The following is an 18734-nucleotide window of genomic DNA, read 5'->3' on the forward strand; positions in this document are numbered from 1 at the left end:
AAAGTCCTCTAACTAACTAACCTAACTCTATGACCTATGGAACCCGGAGGTTCAATGCCGCGTTCACAAAAGCTCTCCACTGACTTCTATCCTTAGCTAACTGCATCCAGTTTCTACTTTGTATTCCAATCTCTGCGAGATCCATCTTAATATTGTCCTCCCATCTGCGCCTAGGTCTTCCTAATGGTCGTTTTCCGATTGGTCTTCCAGTCAAGACTTCGAAAGAGTTTCTACTTTCTTCCATTCTAGCTACATGACCCGCCCACCTAAGCCTCCTAGACGACCCTAACAATGTTGGGTAAACCATATAAATGATGTAGTTCCTCGTTATGAAGTTTCCGCCATTCCCCATTCCCGTTTCTCTTGGGTCCGAATATTCGTCTCAGGATCTTGCTCTCAAATACTTTCAGTCTATGTTCTTCCCTCAGAGTAAGTGACCATGTTTCGCAACCATACAGAACAACAGGCATGATTATTGTTTTGTATATTTTAAGCTTTAAATTCCTCGACAACAAGAGATTTTGAACCGAATAGTAACACAAATTCCCTGCTTTTAGTTGACATTTAATTTCTTCGTGAATATGATTTTCCTCTGTTAATATTGATCCTAGATATTTGAAAGTATCCACTTTATCAAAAGTATTATTTAATAGGGGAAACTATACAGTCGTGGGCACTCTGATAGTGATGGGCACCTATGCCAATTATTTTCAAATAATAAGAGTCTGAGCGCCTGTAACGAGCTATTGACGACTTTCAAATGTTGGCACGCCTTTCTTCTTTACGCTCACAGTTTGCCAATTGTCTTCCTTCTTTCGTGTGTGTGGCAGGGTGTAGAAAGGTGCGCGATGTAAAACGTTGTGATGGTTGTTGTTCATTTCTAACGAATTCTTTTAATCAGATAGGTGTACTGATTAAGGTTTCCTTTCATTATAAATCAATTGTAAATCAAAATTTTGTGTTTGGAGTGATTATTAAATGATAAGAGCACTTCATGCTAATGAGATGTATGTCTAAATGAGTTTTGCTCTCAAATCATGAGGTGCTCACCACTGTATTTTAATTTAATGGAACATGACAGTGATGGGCACCTAGTGCCCATAACTATATTTTACTATACGAATTTTTTTGTCGTTATTTTAAGCCTAAAGTGCATTTCAGGCTGTTGTGTTTCTTGCTCGAAAATTTCATGAAATTTAAAGGTTATTTAACAGTGATGGGCCCAGTGCCCATTACTGTAAACTCACTATGCTCATCACTGTATGTTTATATTGGATTACGCCACGGCCTCCTTTGTTATACAAGCCAGGACCTTGAATGTGGCAACTGCGCAAATCGGCCTGTCACAGACTATCCACCTTCAACAGTTGGCAGTTCACAGACTATTTCTCTACCATTTTAGCGAGGATCCTCCCTTTCTCTAGACATTAATGCAGAGAATTTGGGCAGCCGGTTGTGCTGGGTGGATAGTCTGTGGAAGGCAAAAAGGCGCAGTTGCCATTTCAAGACTGGTCTGTATAACAATAAAGGCGGCCGTGATTAAGCATAACAATAGAACTAGGCTTATTTTATAGAGAACCCTTTCTGGAAAACATGTACAAGGGAGTGTATAACTACGATCTCGGTATAGGGCCCATTATAATCAGGTTACTTAAATAGATTTAAGTTTCTCATGTGTCTGATTACATTTAATTTTAGGGAAAAGGAGGAAATCTGCACTATTACCAACATGAAAGTAGGGTGACCAGATTTTTTTTAATCCAAAAGAGTATATCAAAAAAAATTGACTAAGTATGAAGACAAGGTGAATTACAGTGTTTTATCCAATGCGCATGCAAATGAGTCAAATACTTAAAACAGTTTTACTCGCCATCATTCATACTTCTGCGACGATCTTGCTTTCTTAAGTAAGTTAATGTCATACTTTATTGCCAGTCTGAACTCTTCACAGGTCATGCTTACATTGAACTTCACTTTCATCACTTGTTCCAGTGTCGACACTGTGAGTTGACTTTTCTCCTCGCTCCAGTAAGTGTTAATAACACTGAAGAGCTTCTCACAATCAACATTAGTGCCCGGTAAAGTAAACAAGAATTGCACGAGTGGCACAATCACTTTTAAATTTGACCCAGCCCGCACTAAATCTTTGTACACTATTTTCCATTTGCCCATCATTGTCTCTCTTTTCTCTCCCCATTGTTCAAGGTGTTCTTTAACACATTTGGATATTGCACAGTAAGTGTCAAAAATATCATTATCATTGAATTCCAACGAACTGTCTACATGTTTTGCCTGCTCATAGAAACATGCAAACGACTCCTGAAATTCTTCATAGGTAACTGATGTGTCAAGTAGTAAATGTTTCATCTTCTTTACTTCTCCGAAGAAACGTTGTGACCACGTCTCTAAGTATGTTATCACTTCAAACTTAAACCTTCTTGACACTGAGTAGGCATATTCCTCTTTTATATTCCCTTCTTTTACAAGTTTCGTAAGTAAATTTCCAGCAGAAAACGGATAAAAGTTTTGTTCAATTCTATCTTTGTATTTCCTCAGAAGTTCAAAATATTCATCAGGAACTTCAGTCGCTGTTATATCCTCCCTCTCAATTTTTGTAATTGTTTCAGTGAACAAGATCAGCTGAGTATGCAGGAAATACAACCACAACTCACTTGTTTCGTCTCGAAAGAAATTGACTATTGGAACATTTTAATCGCTCAAAAAGTACCCTGTAAGTGGTTCATACTGACGTATATTTTTTTTCTGCACACGGCAGCAGAGATAAGAATCTCGTCTTTGAGCGATACAAAAGACCCTCATAATGACAGCCAATGACTCACAAAAGTTTTTCAAATTTTTGTCCTTACAGTAAAAATACTGAAATGGTACTATATTTTAAAAACCAAATTCTCAATATCGATCGGTATTAGTCTCGAACACGCCACAGAAATTCCATTGTGAAGAATGTGAGCCCCACATCCGATAGGCAAAACATTTTTCTTCAACCTGCACTCTAGTTCGCTATGCACATTTCCTGTTTTATTTTTTATGCTTCCAAAATTTACTGGTGCATTATCAGCTAGAAGACCGATGACCTTATTTTCCAAACAAAACTGACGTAATGTACCCATTAATACGTTCGACACAGTTTCCGAGATTTCATTTGATATGCTATGAATTTTTAGAAGACATGCTTTTACATTCAAGTGCTGTCAACGTCCAAGTTTTTACAGGAAAACAAATGCGATTTTCAATGGGAAAATGCATTAAACGTTAAATGAAATTGAAAATACCACAAAAGAGTATAATTCGATATTTTTGGGAAGAAAAAAGAGTATAGAGTATATGAACCTCGAAAAGAGTATAATACTCTTAAAAAGAGTATGTCTGGTCACCCTAATGAAAGGAAGGTTTCGACGCTACGACTCAGCTAGACCTAGATCATGATCCCAAAATAGAACAAGAAGGGAAAGCACTGCACAAACGTCAGTGTGCGTTGGAAGTCCGAAGCCTCTTTTTTCATATTGTTAAGTGTACAGTTTTTTCCTTGAAAATTAATAACAAGGCCTACAGTCCTCGCGCTAGGAAAAACGCCAGTGAGTTACGTTGTGGCCATGTACAGTACTTACACGTGAAGTTATGCAGTATGAAATAGGCCTAGTAGCTTTTTAAGCTGAATTCTGTGATGTAATGACCAGTGTCTATCGGTGGTTTTTGCATTGATGCCTCGGATGTGATTACTCAGCACATCATTTTCCACTGCTGTTAATACCGGCTTTTAAGAAACTATTCACTCAGGTAGCTACCCAAGTTAGTTTTGCGGCGCTGAGTGAGAACTGAATTATTTCCAAGATTATTTAAATACAATTTAAATGCAATCAAGTTTTCGTGATTTGACTCATGAGAAGTTTTGTGAATTACTTGGGCCCGAGAAGTGTAACCTAATAAAACAGTTTACAGATAAAGCTCCAAATGGTCATGAAGGAAAATGTGAAGATTTTTGCCTTTGTAAGAAATTTGAAGAATTTTCTAAAGATGAAACGCTCATAAAAATCCACACAAATGATGAGTTGCCGTCAGATAAAGCCTCAAACTCATCAAGATTACAACAGACTGAAAGTGCTTTAGCAGAACAACTTGAGGAAGCAAGCACTTTTCTACAAGTTGAGGTGACACCAGAAGAGCAAAACAGAACTACTGACCGGCTAAAATGTATCCAATCAAGAAATCAGATATGCCGCTTTTTAAGGACTGTTTGGTATGGCCAGAAACGCCAAAGAGGCAATATTCAAAGATTCTCATTTGTAATAACATCAGATAAATGGAAAGAACTGCACAAAGAGGAAAGAATTACAGAAGAAAACCAAGAGAGGGAGAAAGAGGAGAGAAAGAGGAAAAGAGAAGTTAAACAGTCAGGTCCAGCTGGGAAAGTAGAAAAAAGACACGAATATACTCCTAGTGTTAATCTATTTTCTTCTGAACATACAGGTATAACTGGAGCTTATGTGGAGAAATTACCTTCTGGCCCTCCGGCTAAACGAGTGCCTTTTGGCGAACTGCAAGAGAACAAAAATGAGGGAGTTCATTGTTCTTCAGCATCCAAAGAAGATTCAAACATATTGAAAGTGAGGGTGTTGGAAAACAGTACGGAACAATTAGAAAACCGTCTTGTTTCACTTTCTGGATTGTGTAACCAGTGTGGCGAGAGTGTAGGATCTCGTTTACCAGGAATGAACTGCAAACGCTGTGGACAGACTTTTCATAAAGCTTGCCTTCTTGCTGTGGAGAAGCCTACGATTATGATGTATGTTACTGTATCCAATGTTTGAAAAATCTTAGACGAAAGTGAGAGTGACAGCGATTAGGCAAACAGAGTGCCTAATTTCATAAGTTCTTAATTTTTTTTAATTAAAAGTGTTACTATAAAATTACAAAAAGTCAAAACGAGATGCTGTATTATGCATTTATGTAACAAAGTAATGTATCTTGACATTATTAAATAATTTTAGAAATTTCTGCACAGGTGCCCATAACTGTAATCAAAAGTGCCCAACTCAGTCTCTGTAGGGCCCATCACTACGTACCTAACATTACATTTCATTCCGATATCATATTTATTTTAAAGCCCATACTGTAACGATATTATTTGACAAATATTAGATACATATGGCCAAATGTATAAAAGTTATAAATTAATTACTTAAAAAAATGCCTTAAGGTGCCCACGACTGTATAGTTTCCCCTATTTTAAGGCATCCATAATTTGCTGTATTTCGGTTCCGACGCACCTCCATGGGTTTAGTTTTCTCTGCATTTACTTCTAAACCCATGTCCCTGCAAGCGTTTAATAAGATCTCTGCATTTCTTTCTATTGTTCTCCTATCATCCCCTATTAAATTTACATCATCAGCATATGCCATAACCTGGTGAATAACGTTCAACTCTAGGCCCTGGTTGCTATCTTTGATTTTCCTTATAGCGTATTCCAGAACGAAGTTAAATAATAATGGCGATAACGCATCTCCTTGTTTCAGGCCATTTTCGACGTGAAAGCTCGTGGACAAAAATTTTCCTACCCGGACTTTACTTTGGGATTTATTTAAACATATCTTAATTAATTTAATTAGCTTTCTCGGTATTCCAAGCTCTGTAAGAACGTTGAATAATGTTTCTCTCCTAACCAAGTCTTAGGCCTTTCTAAAATTAATAAATAGTTGATGTACCGGAGTATTGTATTCCCACTTTTTTAGAGTATTTGGCGAATGGTAAATATTTGGTCGATAGTTGATCGATTTCGTCTAAATCCGCACTGATAATCTCCAATAATTTCATCTGCGTATGGGGTCAATCTTGCTAATAGAATATTTGAAAGGATTTTATAGGATGTTGACAGAAGAGAAATGCCTCGATAATTATTACAATCAGTTTTGTCGCCTTTCTTGTGAATTGGAACAATGATTGATTCTTTCCACTCTTGTGGCAATTCTTCCTTGTTCCAGATAAGGAGAATGAGTTTGTGTATCTTGTTCCACAATTTTTCGCCTCCAGCTAAAATTAACTCAGCCGGAATTTCATCTACACCCGGAGATTTGTGTTTCTTTAATTTCTTTATAGCGATTTCTACTTCTATTCGGTTGGGTTCTGGAATATACGGTTCTGCTGTGTGTGTCTCCTTTTCTCCACACACACTAGTTTTTGGTTGTGTGTTAAGCAAATCGTCAAAGAAATCTTTCCATCTATTTAAGATGCCATCCGTATCTGTGAGAACTGTACCGTCAGATTTCTTTAATATATAAGCACGAGGTTGATAGCCTTTCTTTAATTCGCTGATTCCCTTATACATGTCCCGGATGTTTTTATTTTTACTATTATCTTCAAGTTCCTTAATTTTAGCTTTCAGAAAATCGCGTTTCTTTGTTCTAAAAATTTTGGAAGTTTCTCGGCTGATATCTGCGAACTTTTGTGTATTTATTTCATTCGGATTTTGTAGGCAGCGTAATTTTGCCTGTTTTCTTTTCTTTTTTTTTTTTTTTTTTTTTTGCTAGTTTTGTGCATTCCTGGTCGAACCATGGTTTGTTCCTACGTATTTCCGTGTGTCCCAATTTTTAATGCTATCTCTAATTTCGATCCAGGCCTCCTCAACACTAGCGTACTCCAAATCTTCTAAAGCCGAGAATCTATTCGAAACTTCAATCTGGTATTCCTCTCTTACCTGGCTCTCTTCTAATTTCTTTAAATTGAATCTCTCCTTTTTTGGACAATGAATATTACCTTTATTCAACGATAATCTCTCTCGTATTATCGCTGCTACCAGGTACTGATCAGTGTCAAAATCAGCCCCTCTAAATGACCGGGCATCAATTATGCTAGATTGCCTTCTTCTATCTACTAAAACGTGATCAATTTGATTATGTGTTTTTCCGTCTAGTGGTGTCCAAGTGTATTTATGAACGTCGCGATGTGGGAATTTTGTACTCTTCACGATTAGGTTTTTGGATGTTGCAAAGTTCACGAGTCTAACACCGTTGTCATTACTTTCCTTATGTAGATTTTCGTTCCCTATAATAGGTTTGAAAATACCCTCTCGTCCCACCTTCGCATTGAAATCCCCTAATAGAATAGAAATTTCATATGGTATCCCCACAAAGTCCTCTTGGGGATCGAATCAAGGACTTCTTGCACCAGAGGTGAACGCTATTCCACTAAGCCACCGAGGCCTATGAGGCCTTACAGATGACCTTTCAATGTCCATAAGTTTATACGCATTAAGGTATTCTCCTCCTTAGTCTAGTACGATAGAGCCCCACCTAAAGGGCGTGAAGAGTGAACAAACGGAGGGGAGGGCAAGATATTGAAAAAATAAACTGTGAAACTATGGATTAGATTGATTTGAGCTTAGCGTCGCTTTCAGTAGCGGGCCAGCTTAACGTGGGTACGGAACTACATAAAGCTCCTACCATCAGATTAAATTATGAATAAAGCTCCACTTGTATAGGACCACTTACAATTTAAAAAAATGAAATGAAATGAAATCTTTAAGTTTTACGTCCTACGGTTATGCCGGCTAGATTAAAGGAGACGATGATGATGAGAAGTGAATGAAATGGTTGAATGAAGAAAGTGGGAGGAAATTGGAGAGACCGAGAAAACCAACGCACAGGTGTTCGTCTATCTCAAAGTTCATGTGACGTGAGCTGGAATCGAACCAAGGACTTCACGCACCAGAGGTGAACGCTCTACTACTGAGCCACCGTCCCCCCTCACAGATGCCTAATGTTCGACATTTTGTCTTTCCTACTCCTATTCAAAATGTCGAACATTTAGTTTAGTTATTACGTCTACGTCTACGTCTAGTTATTAAAAAGTAAATAACTGTGCAAATTAAGATTCTTTACAAAATTATTAAACATGAGTACAAATTGCTATTTTCAGAGTACAGCACGAACTTCAAAAATTTATTTTACTAAGTTAGGTCTTAATAATAATAATAATAATAATAATAATAATAATAATAATAATAATAATAATAATAATAATAATAATAATAATAATAATAATAATAATAATAATAATAATACACAGGGTGCGAAAAAGTCCCGGAACAGTCAAATAACTTATCTAGTGAAATATACAGATCAGCAAAACAAACAAAAACACATCTTAAATAGTTTTGAAAAAGCTATCCAATAATACCAAACACAATACCCTATCCCCACCCTTTTTGGGGTACGGGAGGTAACTTTAAAATTTTAAATGGGAATCCCCATTTCTTAATGCACATTTGGATTATCCAGAAAAAGGGACAGTGATTTGACCCAAAATTGAAAGTAGTCCATTCACGGATGACGCTTGAATCGACACACTAAAACACAAAAACGGGGCAGCAAAACATTATGAAAATGTGAATTGTCAGTTCCATGGTCTGTGGTCATACGGTTAGTGTACTGGACTGAGGAGTAAGAGATCATGAGTTCGAATCCCTCTCCATGTAACCTTCTCCTTTTGTAATTTTCCCAGATAATAAGTTCATAAGTTTAACCCTTTTAGGATATTTGGTAACTTTTGTTACCATGGCGTAGTATCGTCTTTGCTTACTTAGGTTCTATAACAGGCATTTAAGCCGAGTTTTTTTTTATTATTCAAGTCAAGGATAGACCAAAGAACAGCCCAGATGCATTTTGGAACCGGATGGTCAACTTGGTGGCGCCAAGTGGGGGCGGAGGGGCATGACTTTTTTTTATTTTTTCTTAAGGCAATTTTCAATATTTTTTACGCCTTTAGTTTTCAAAATATCAAATTGAACTTTGCATAAGGATTGTGTGTACCTTTGGATATTTCTAAAATTTTTCTGAGTTCCCTACGTGAAACCGGAGCCGGGCCGCGCTCGAGAGGCGCAAGTGTTTTGAGGAGGTGATTTTTTTTTTCAGAAAAATTCCCGGTTTTTCCCGTTCAGTTATGTGATACGGACATGCGAGTGGTATCGTTGAAAAGGGATCGTTATACTGAAGAAAATGCGTTTGAATCATAACTCTAGGCCAAATACGAGAGTAATGACGCAGTAATTTTTTATAATATGTATATACTGGGTGTCTCAGTTAATTTTGCGAAGAGAAATATTTCCGAAATGACAAAAAAAATTGACAAATCTAGTTACGCAGAAATGTACCCATGCCAGGTGCCTAAAAATTCTGAAAACAACAAGTGCCCCCTGGGGTCTTATCATAGGGCCCCAGAGGCCAAGTTGAAAATTTCAAATAGAAACCCCCTATTTTTATTGCAGATTCTGATTCTGCGATCAAAACTAAACAACTTTTACTTGTAAAACTTTTTCGTTATTCTAATAGATGGTGCTGTAATCGCAAAAAAATAATATTATCGTATGTATTGCGATCATAAAAATTTCCGAAATAACAAAAAAATGTGACAAATCTAATAGGATAACGAAAAAGTGTTTCAAGTAAAAGTTGCTTATTTTTGATCTGAAAATCAGAATCTGCAATAAAAATAGGGGGTTCTATTTGAAATTTGTAAGTTGGCCCCTGGGGAACTATTATGGGACCCCAGGGGCACTTGTTGTTCACAAAATTTTATAGGGCCCTGACAAAGGAACATTGCTGCTTAACTAGATTTTTTGTCATTTCGGAAATATTTCAGGTCGCAAAGTTAGGTGAGACACTCTGTATATGTATGTATATATACGGAGACCCTAAATTTAGGCTTTCAACAATTTTTTACGCCCTTTTTTCAAGATACAAGATTGAAATTGTGTATACGTGTTATGTACATACCAACGTATTTTTTCAAAGAAAAATATCAGATCCCTACGTCAACCCAGGCCTGGGCCAGAGGGGCAAAGTGTTTTGGTGGGGTTTTCAAAAAAAAAAATCCGTGTTTTCCCCTAATTTTCCGGTTCAAGCGTATGATATTGACAACCGTTGGAAAGGGCTCGTTATACTGAAGAAACGGCGTTTGAACCATAACTCTAGGTGTCAGATAGTAATGACACAGTATATTTGTGAAATATATATTGAAGTAAATTGAGTTGAAAATTTTTAATATTGGACAGATGAAAAGAGAGAAATACAGATTTAACGTGTTTTCAGTTATCCAGATGCAGCCATAGGGAAGAGTAATACAAAAGATAAATAGAAAATCTATGTAATGATAAAGATGAAGATGAGTTGGGGAAGAAGTAAAGATAGAGAACGTGTGCCAATCTCATCTTGTTTCAGAATTGATTGAAAATTTAAGATGAATTATTGATAAAGTCAATCAAATGTTATTAATAACGTATTCCACGCAATACATGAAGTTCAAGATTTATTGACGGTACACAAACAATCAAATTTAAGCAAGTGAGGTTTACGACTTCTTAAAAGTGTGAACAGAATATTCAAATTGTTACTGGTGTTTAATTGTTTGGGCTATTCAATGTATGTTGTAGTGTTGTACGTTAATATATTTTCCATTGTACACGTAGTTTTAATTATGTGGAGTCAATGTCGTTTGTTAGTTTGCGATATTCGATCATGCAAATAATAAGCTGCTTTAAAGGTAAAGTCTACACCATATGAATATGTTTTTGCTGTACAGTGCTTCGGTTTGTTTGTTGTTATATATGTGAAAATGAATGTTGTTGGATAATTCGAAGTTTTTTCGTGTCCCCTTGGACTTCGAATTAAAAAGAGACCACTGTATATAGCGAGTGATACCGTTGAAAAGTATGATCTATCCTGGGGAAAAAAATCGAGGTATGAACTATGATCCTACGATAAATAGTAAGGAAGCAGTAGCTGTTTGAGTAAAAGCCTAAAATTTACCTCAAAAAGTGGAAATCCTAAAAGGGTTAAACTTCAATTAGTACTTTATTCAAGTTATAAATGAGATGAGTTCAGATGAGTTGTTATAAGATGAATAATAGAGTGTATTGAACATTACTCAAAAGAAGTATCATGTTCCAATGGACACGTGTAATGGAAAAGTTTTTAAAAAATGCTGTTCTTCTATGAATGTAACTTTAAAATCTGAACCGAGATCAAAAATAAAACACGATTTAAGAACAAAATAAGACGAAAAATAAGTCCTATGACCTTGTTGCCAGGGTCGAATGTGTAAATAAATTTTCCAATAACATTAAAACACATTACATAAACACTCTCAAAGTGACTATTTGAACAAAATAGAAAAATGTATTTTTCTTTTGAATCAATAACAAGTGTGCTTTAAAGTATCTTTCAGTCCAATATATCAGTTTTAAACAAACATCATTCATTTAATCACCATCGCTCAATCTTCGTTATTCAATGATTAACCTTCTCTAAACTTCAAATCGCTAAGCTCAGTCGCGTGTTCCAGCCAACAACCATGGGAAAACTAAATAAACTGTGAGTATGCCTAATACATAACTTAAGCTGTATTTTAAAAAAGCACTTAATCAAATAAATGCTCAAAAAATCTCAAAGACTATCTCCTTGTAATATAAAATCCTTACCACTATACTACGCACATCATGTAATTCTACACAATATTGTTTGCACTATATCGTTTATGTAAATTTATAATAATATTGGTTAAATATATTCTTTTAAACACATTTTAATAAAATTACTCTCGTATATAACATAACTCGTTTCTTATATTATAACACACATCCTGAGAATTATGCATAAACTTAACACCCGTAATAATATTTCAATTTTAGAAATATTTTATAAATCTCATAAATACATGATTCAAGCATCATCTTAGAAGGAACAGATTAGGTTGAAGACCACTTAATTTAAGAGAAACAGAGAGCGAGTGTTAGTCCAGGTAGAAGAGATGGTTGTTCTTCACCCCGTTTTGAGCTTATTTGTTTTTAGACACTGCTGAGAATTGAACTCGAGAGCACTCACATGAAAGGTGCGAACTAGTATTGCCCACGATACCAGTTTTGGAGCAATGTCGTCCCAAAAAAGCGGCAAATTCTGAAATGATACTAGTGGCTGTATCCACTTCTGCTCCTCTTAAGAAAATGTTGCAGTTAAACTCCGTCCCCTCAACTAGAGGGAGAGAGAGAAAAAAAAAGTGCCATATACTATATTGTACATAGTATAACTAACTGTCACACATGGACGTGTATTAATTTTACATTAAACAGCTTCCTCTTTGCTGTATTTAGAGAACTCACACTTGGCGCGGGAGACCCGTTTGCGAGTCTTGGTAGGATTCCATATCAATCAGATCCTGTTGTTGCATACCGATATAGCCATTGTTATTTGGTTATCTCTGTCTGCCCAGAAGAAGGATCGATCTGACCAGTTGCCTGGGACAGTCGACGGTTGTTACCCTTTCGGAGAACATCGTCCGACAGGAGCACACCGTACACCATTTCAATGAAACTAGGAAAGCAACATTTATCATAATGTAATTATTGTAGTCTCACCTACCAGATGATGATGATTGTAAAATATACGATTTACATACCCAGTCTTATCTTTCACGTAAAGGACCACTTAGCACAGAATATATTGTCTTTGCTACTACATAAAAACCTACTCTACCATCATCCTTATGATTATTTAATTCGCTCTTATTTGTATGTATTTGCAATTGTTTGTTTTTATTGCAGTTAAATCCCAACTAATTGAGATTACAATGATATATATATGAGATGCTCCAAGAGAGCTTGATTTAAGGTGTAATACCAGCATTCAGTCCGTACTTAGTTCTTTTCGTTAACAGGATACGAGAATAATCTTACTTCCTATCCCTTTACATGGTGGAGGCGCCGGGTACAGAGACTTTGTGGTACTTCTCGTGTGTTTATGTCAATTTAACGTGTGGTAGCACCTCCCACCTATATTTTCCTCACCCTCTTGGTTGTTGTTTTTGTGATTTATTTGCTTTATTTAATTATGCACTTTAGTAGATAAGTAGATATTTGTTGCAATAAGATTGGTAAACTGTAGGTCCACCTCTCATGTAACCTCGCTCTTGAAAGGATCGCTAAACTGCAACGTAATCAAAGAAGTTTTGAATTAAATCAGTGATGACCAAAACACACCAACCCAACATTCGTCTAGTGAGACTAAAAAAAATCTACTATATGGATACGCCTGTGTCACACAATTAATAATTACCACAATACCTCATGTGTTTGAATTGTAGTACATTTCGTTTTAAGTGCAATGTATGGTTTTAGGACTGGTGAGTAATAAAGGAAATAGGGTAATAAAATAACTTACGACTGTAAAAGTAGTTCATTATACGTGTCTAATATGTATCTAATGGTGCGTGAGTGTGTGTGATAATATCGAACTTGGAACAAACGCTTTGTCATCGTCAAAAGGTGTATATTACTTTCGATTTTTCTTATGGCAATTCTTGGTCATTATGACATGTTTCTTTCGATAGTTATTATGATAACTCTTTTATCACAAAACAAAATAAAATCAGCAGTACTTATTTTCAGTAGAAGATAATAGAGATTGCTGCGTTTAACTCGCCTGTGTGTGTATTGTCTGTCTCAAAAGTAAATGAATGTTTTTTGGGGGATAGTATCTTTTACCCCTTACTATGAGAATGAAATCGGTACACATTCCTTGCTACCACCTCGCGATTTAATTAAATGTTTTAAAGGTTTTAAAAGCTCAATCTCTAACTAAATCGATAACTGCATGATCTCTCTCTTTGCAGTTCATACAAGACACTATAGAAATATCGTAAAACTTAACAAAAAGGAAACAAAACGTTCACTCACAGCGTGAAACTTACGGTAGTCGCCATATATTTATAGAGTAGAGGTCTTCTGTATTTTGTTCCGTAGCTCATTGGATCCGTGCAGAATTTCCATTTCCACGACTCGTGTTCGAATCTTCGTCCTACAACTTTTTTATTTTTAGTTTTTTATTGACCAGGTAGAACTCCAGTAAAAAGAAACATATGGTTACAGTTTAAGGTGCGATTTGATATTCTACAAGTATTAATGTATTTATTTATTGTCAAGCGAACAAGATGAAGTAGAATTTTACAAGCGTAAAACTGTTCTAGATTTGACTATTAATAAAAATTATGAATAAGCTTACAGTTCAAAAATAAATTGAATGCTCTTCAATTGTAGTTCATAATTAGCTATGGTCAAGGAGATGGATTTCAGTTGTTTTGTGTGTGATCAGCACATTGACTTCCATCATCTTTATTTCTAGAACTAAATATAGCTAATTTTATTTTTCGTTTAGATATAAAATACTCACCTTTAGTTCTTAACGGAACACACAGCATAGAGCAAAATATCACTATCGCATTGCATTTTGTTATATAAAGAAATGAAAAATGATACATTTATACTTGAAAATGTCAAAGGTAATATGACAAATATTATGAAACAATTCTATAATAGAATTAAGCAATGGTTTATAATAAAATAAACTGCAATGAAATGCAGGGTGTTTGAAGCTGCCCTTATATGCTGAAATACAGGTGTCTTAAATAGATAGGGAAACTTCACCTTGAAATATACAAAATGAATTTGACTCTCGATAGAACCTGAAATATGTTAAGAAATTTAAACCTTGAAGAACGCAGCACAAGTTTGTCGTTACACTTGAGTTTTTCGGACGAACATTTCTAGGCTGCTGAATATACGCAAAGAGGCATATATTGTTGTTCAGTTTGTGATATTTAGATTACATATATAGTGTAACATAAGGGCATAAAGATTCAGTACACAGAGAATCACGTAAGCGTGTGTAGGAAGAAAACTATCCAAAATGGCGATTTTCCTAATATGGAATACCAGCAGGATCCTAATATGGAATATTCGTAAATAGGTTCATCCGTATGTGAACTAGAAGTGAAGAAGAAGAATGGAATTGTAAGTTATAATAGACCTGACATTGTTTTAGACCGAGCATGAGGGAAGTCTCCTAGTTGAAACGTTTGGAATTTGTGTTGTCTACAGGGTGTCCATAAAGTCTGGATACATGGGGAAAAGCACAATTTAGTCAATTTAATGTTAATGAATAATATTTTCTACATTATTTCCTTGCTGTTCAATGCATAATTTGATGTGCTTTGCAAGATTAATGTGAACTCGATGAAATAGGTCTGAATTGCCGTCGATTTCGAATAAACTTTCTCTTTCAGCATATCTCAGAAAAAGAAAACAAGGGAGAAAGGTCTGGCGAACGAGGGGACCACTTCCCATGACCTCTTCTCCCAATTCAGTGAGGGAAATTGTCATTCAACCAATCTCTAACAGCTGCAGCAAAATGGGCAGGGGTCCCATCCTGCTGAAACCAGTCTGGAAGTCCCTCACTCAAACGCTCAATTTGAGGCATCAGTTTGTTTCATCATGTTTAGATAAGTCTCATTAGTTATATGTTCATCAAAGAAGAAAAGTCCTAGCACGGAACGGGGTTTGTCCAATATACTGCCTGTTTCTTTAAACTCGGTGATTAATTTCCCGACCTCTCAGTGGTAGAGCGTTCACTTCTGGTGCTTGGGGTCCCGGGTTCGATCCCAGCCCCCGCCAAGTGAACTTTGTGCTGGACAAACACCGTGTGCGTGGGTTTTCTCGGGGTCCTCCCGTTTCCTCCCACTTTCTTCATTCCACCATTTCATTCATTACTCATCATCACCGTCTCATTTAGCCTAACAGGCATAATCGTGGGACGTAAAACTCAGAGATTTCATTTCATTTCATTTCATAATTTCCCGACGGCAGTAAAACAAATAGGTTTGACAATGAAGATATCGAAGGTTAAATTCTTGCGCAATTTTGCGATACGATCATCCTTTTCGTCCACTTAAGAGTACCAACTCGACTCGTTCTTCTCTAGTCAGTCATAATTCAACCTGGAAAAATAAAAACAAATTACTAGAATTCCCTATTTGCCCAGACTTTATGGACACCCTGTATATGTGTATCTGTTTGTGTGTGTCTGTGTGTCTCTCGATAACTCCTGAACGCATAAACCAATTCGAATAAAACTTTCACAGATTAATTATTGGTTTAAATACCCAACTGCCGTGTCGTCTACATTGCTAAGTGAAAACAATAGCACGACAGTACCGATTGAAGTAGTGAGTCCGCCACCACAACTACAGCCACAGCATCGCAGCACACGTAGTCGAAAGCCAGGTGGGCAAAGTACTTACGAGTACTCCGCACAAGAACGATTTAGAAGCTCCCTCTACTTCATCACAACGGGCCTTTACCTCATCATTGCAAGTAATTAAAAAGATGTTTAGCTTTCTAAGCCCCACCCAACAAAATCCAATCGAAACAGCCAAAGAAAAGGACTTCACACTACTACAAATTAGATAGTTAATCCGAAGAGTCAGTGAGAAACTTGAAATAAAGTAGTGACAGTTTAAGTGATCCTACTAATGATGTTGACGATGATGATGAAAGCGGACATTGTGGTAAATTGTAGTCGCTCAGTGTAGGGGAGGGAGATTGGTTAAAATGTTCAGTTTGTAAAAGATAATCCCACGAAATGTCTCCCGTGAAAGGTGGAGAAAAATATGATTGTGGCCATTGTTCTGCAACCAGTATGTTTGAACTTTTTCTTTTATATAGTTTTTTTTTTTAACTTTATTTGTCACACGTAGTTTGATTCCTCGAATGTTTCGCTCTATTATTTTTATTATTGGTTGTAGCTAGTAAACATGCTTATTCTAAGTTAAAAGATATTATAGCTACTCCAAAAGTTAAAATAAGTAGATATTATAGCCTATTACAGCAATTTACAAACATAGACCTAATAATGAATAAGTCAAGTCAAGTTCGATAATTATCTTTGTACTACGTAAAATTCTGGTATTTCTGCTGTTTTATGTTTTAATTATCTTAATGTTATGTAACTTTTTGTGTACTTGTCTTATAGACCTACCAAATATGAGATATAGGCTATAATACCTACAACGCAACATTTGGATAATTCGAGCATGGGCACGATCCCTGCTCAGACCACCCATCCTGAGTGAAGTTTTTGTGGTTTTCCTCAGTCCTATCAGGTATATGCCGGGATGGTTCTTTTCCAGAGACCTTTCCAATTCGTAGACTTATCTTAAGGACCGGTGTGATCTCGGAGTTAGAGGCTCGAACACTACCTTTGCTCCTTTTCTTGAACTAATAAATAAATTTATTTCTTAAATAAGCAAATAAATTGCTCGAATGCATTGCCCATGCTGGAATTATCCAAATATTGCATTGTAGGCAGATGCGCATATTTTGTTCTAGTATTCCATTTTAAGAACAGGTAGTGTTCCATATTAGGAGCGGGGTGTGCCTAATATGGGAAATTGAGTTTCTTTCAATTTCGTAATATTGTAAAAAATCAATAATGTGGAACAAACTTTCATACCTTTATTTTGTTTTACAAAGGTACCACAAGTATTATGATGTATAATATTTTTATTCTGGAATACACGTTTCTGAGAAATAAAGAAGAAACAAAAAGTATTCCATATTCGGTACCTTTACCCTACACGTGTACAAGATGTTCAACATGTACCGTTAAAAAATTTAACTTCTGCATTTCTATTGGCATGTTAGATCATTTATTTGAAAAAGCTATTATACAGAATCATGTACTCCTTATAAAATGCTGTTAATTGTTTGTGAAGTCTGGTTAAATCAAAACAGTCTCAGGTTTTAGATTAAGCTTCTTTTTGAATTTATTCCAAAATGTAAATTTTGATGTATTCTTATTTTTCTTGTGTTTTAATATGTTCAATATATGATTAAATAAATGTAAATTTATTTACATATAATTAGCTAAATTATTACATATAGTTTGCATATATATATATATATATATATATATATATATATATATATATATATATATATATATATATATATATATAATTTTGAATTTTACATATAACTAGTTATTTTGCTTAAGCCTTCGTCTCGTCTTAAAATTCCCGCACGCAAGCGACACATCTTGGCGTCAGGCACGAGGCAGAGCAGATAGCGACAAATATCAGACTGTGAACTATTAGAAATCAGCGTGACTGGCAAACTGAGATGTTTCTATTTTAGTTTATCGTAAGGATTAAGAGTATATTCAAATATTTTCGCCTAGATTTTTATGCAACCTGTAACATTTATTTATTTATTTTTAGTTTCCTATTTTAACGTTACTCACAAGCTCAGTTGTTCTTGTACTATAAATAGGAAATGCAAATTCATTCCTAAAAACCAACGGCCATTTTACTAGACTTAAAAAAGAAATAAGCAAAATCAAATAGTCAATAATTCCAGATCATAAAACAAAAAGAAAAAATAATTATTCTCCATATAAATCCATAATAGTGTTATGATTCACCATAGTTAAAACAATGACATAAAATTAAGAATTGATGAAAATATAGTCAAACATAAATTTACACTGTGTATGCAAAAATACATGAGACAATTTCAATTTCCTTCACATGGACATTTGAATGGTTCAGAAGCAGAGTAGATTGTCTCTGCTTTTAAACAATGAAGAAATTGATATTTTAACAAGTAGCAAGTGAAGGAGTTTGGTTACAGTTTGGTTATATTATCAGAAGCTGAATGGGTATACAACAATGCAACCAATGTGACTTTTACGTATAGTTTGTTGCATACTTACAAGGAGACAATATCTTTTATGTTTATGCGAAACCGATTTTTGATTGTCCATGCCTTCGGATTAACTGGATGGGATTACTTTCAACAACAAACTCGAAATCTAAGATTTGACTGTATAATATAC

The sequence above is a fragment of the Thermobia domestica genome, chromosome 10, assembly GCF_964235325.1.
Source record: "Thermobia domestica chromosome 10, izTheDome1.hap1.1, whole genome shotgun sequence".
NCBI lineage: Eukaryota > Metazoa > Arthropoda > Insecta > Zygentoma > Lepismatidae > Thermobia > Thermobia domestica.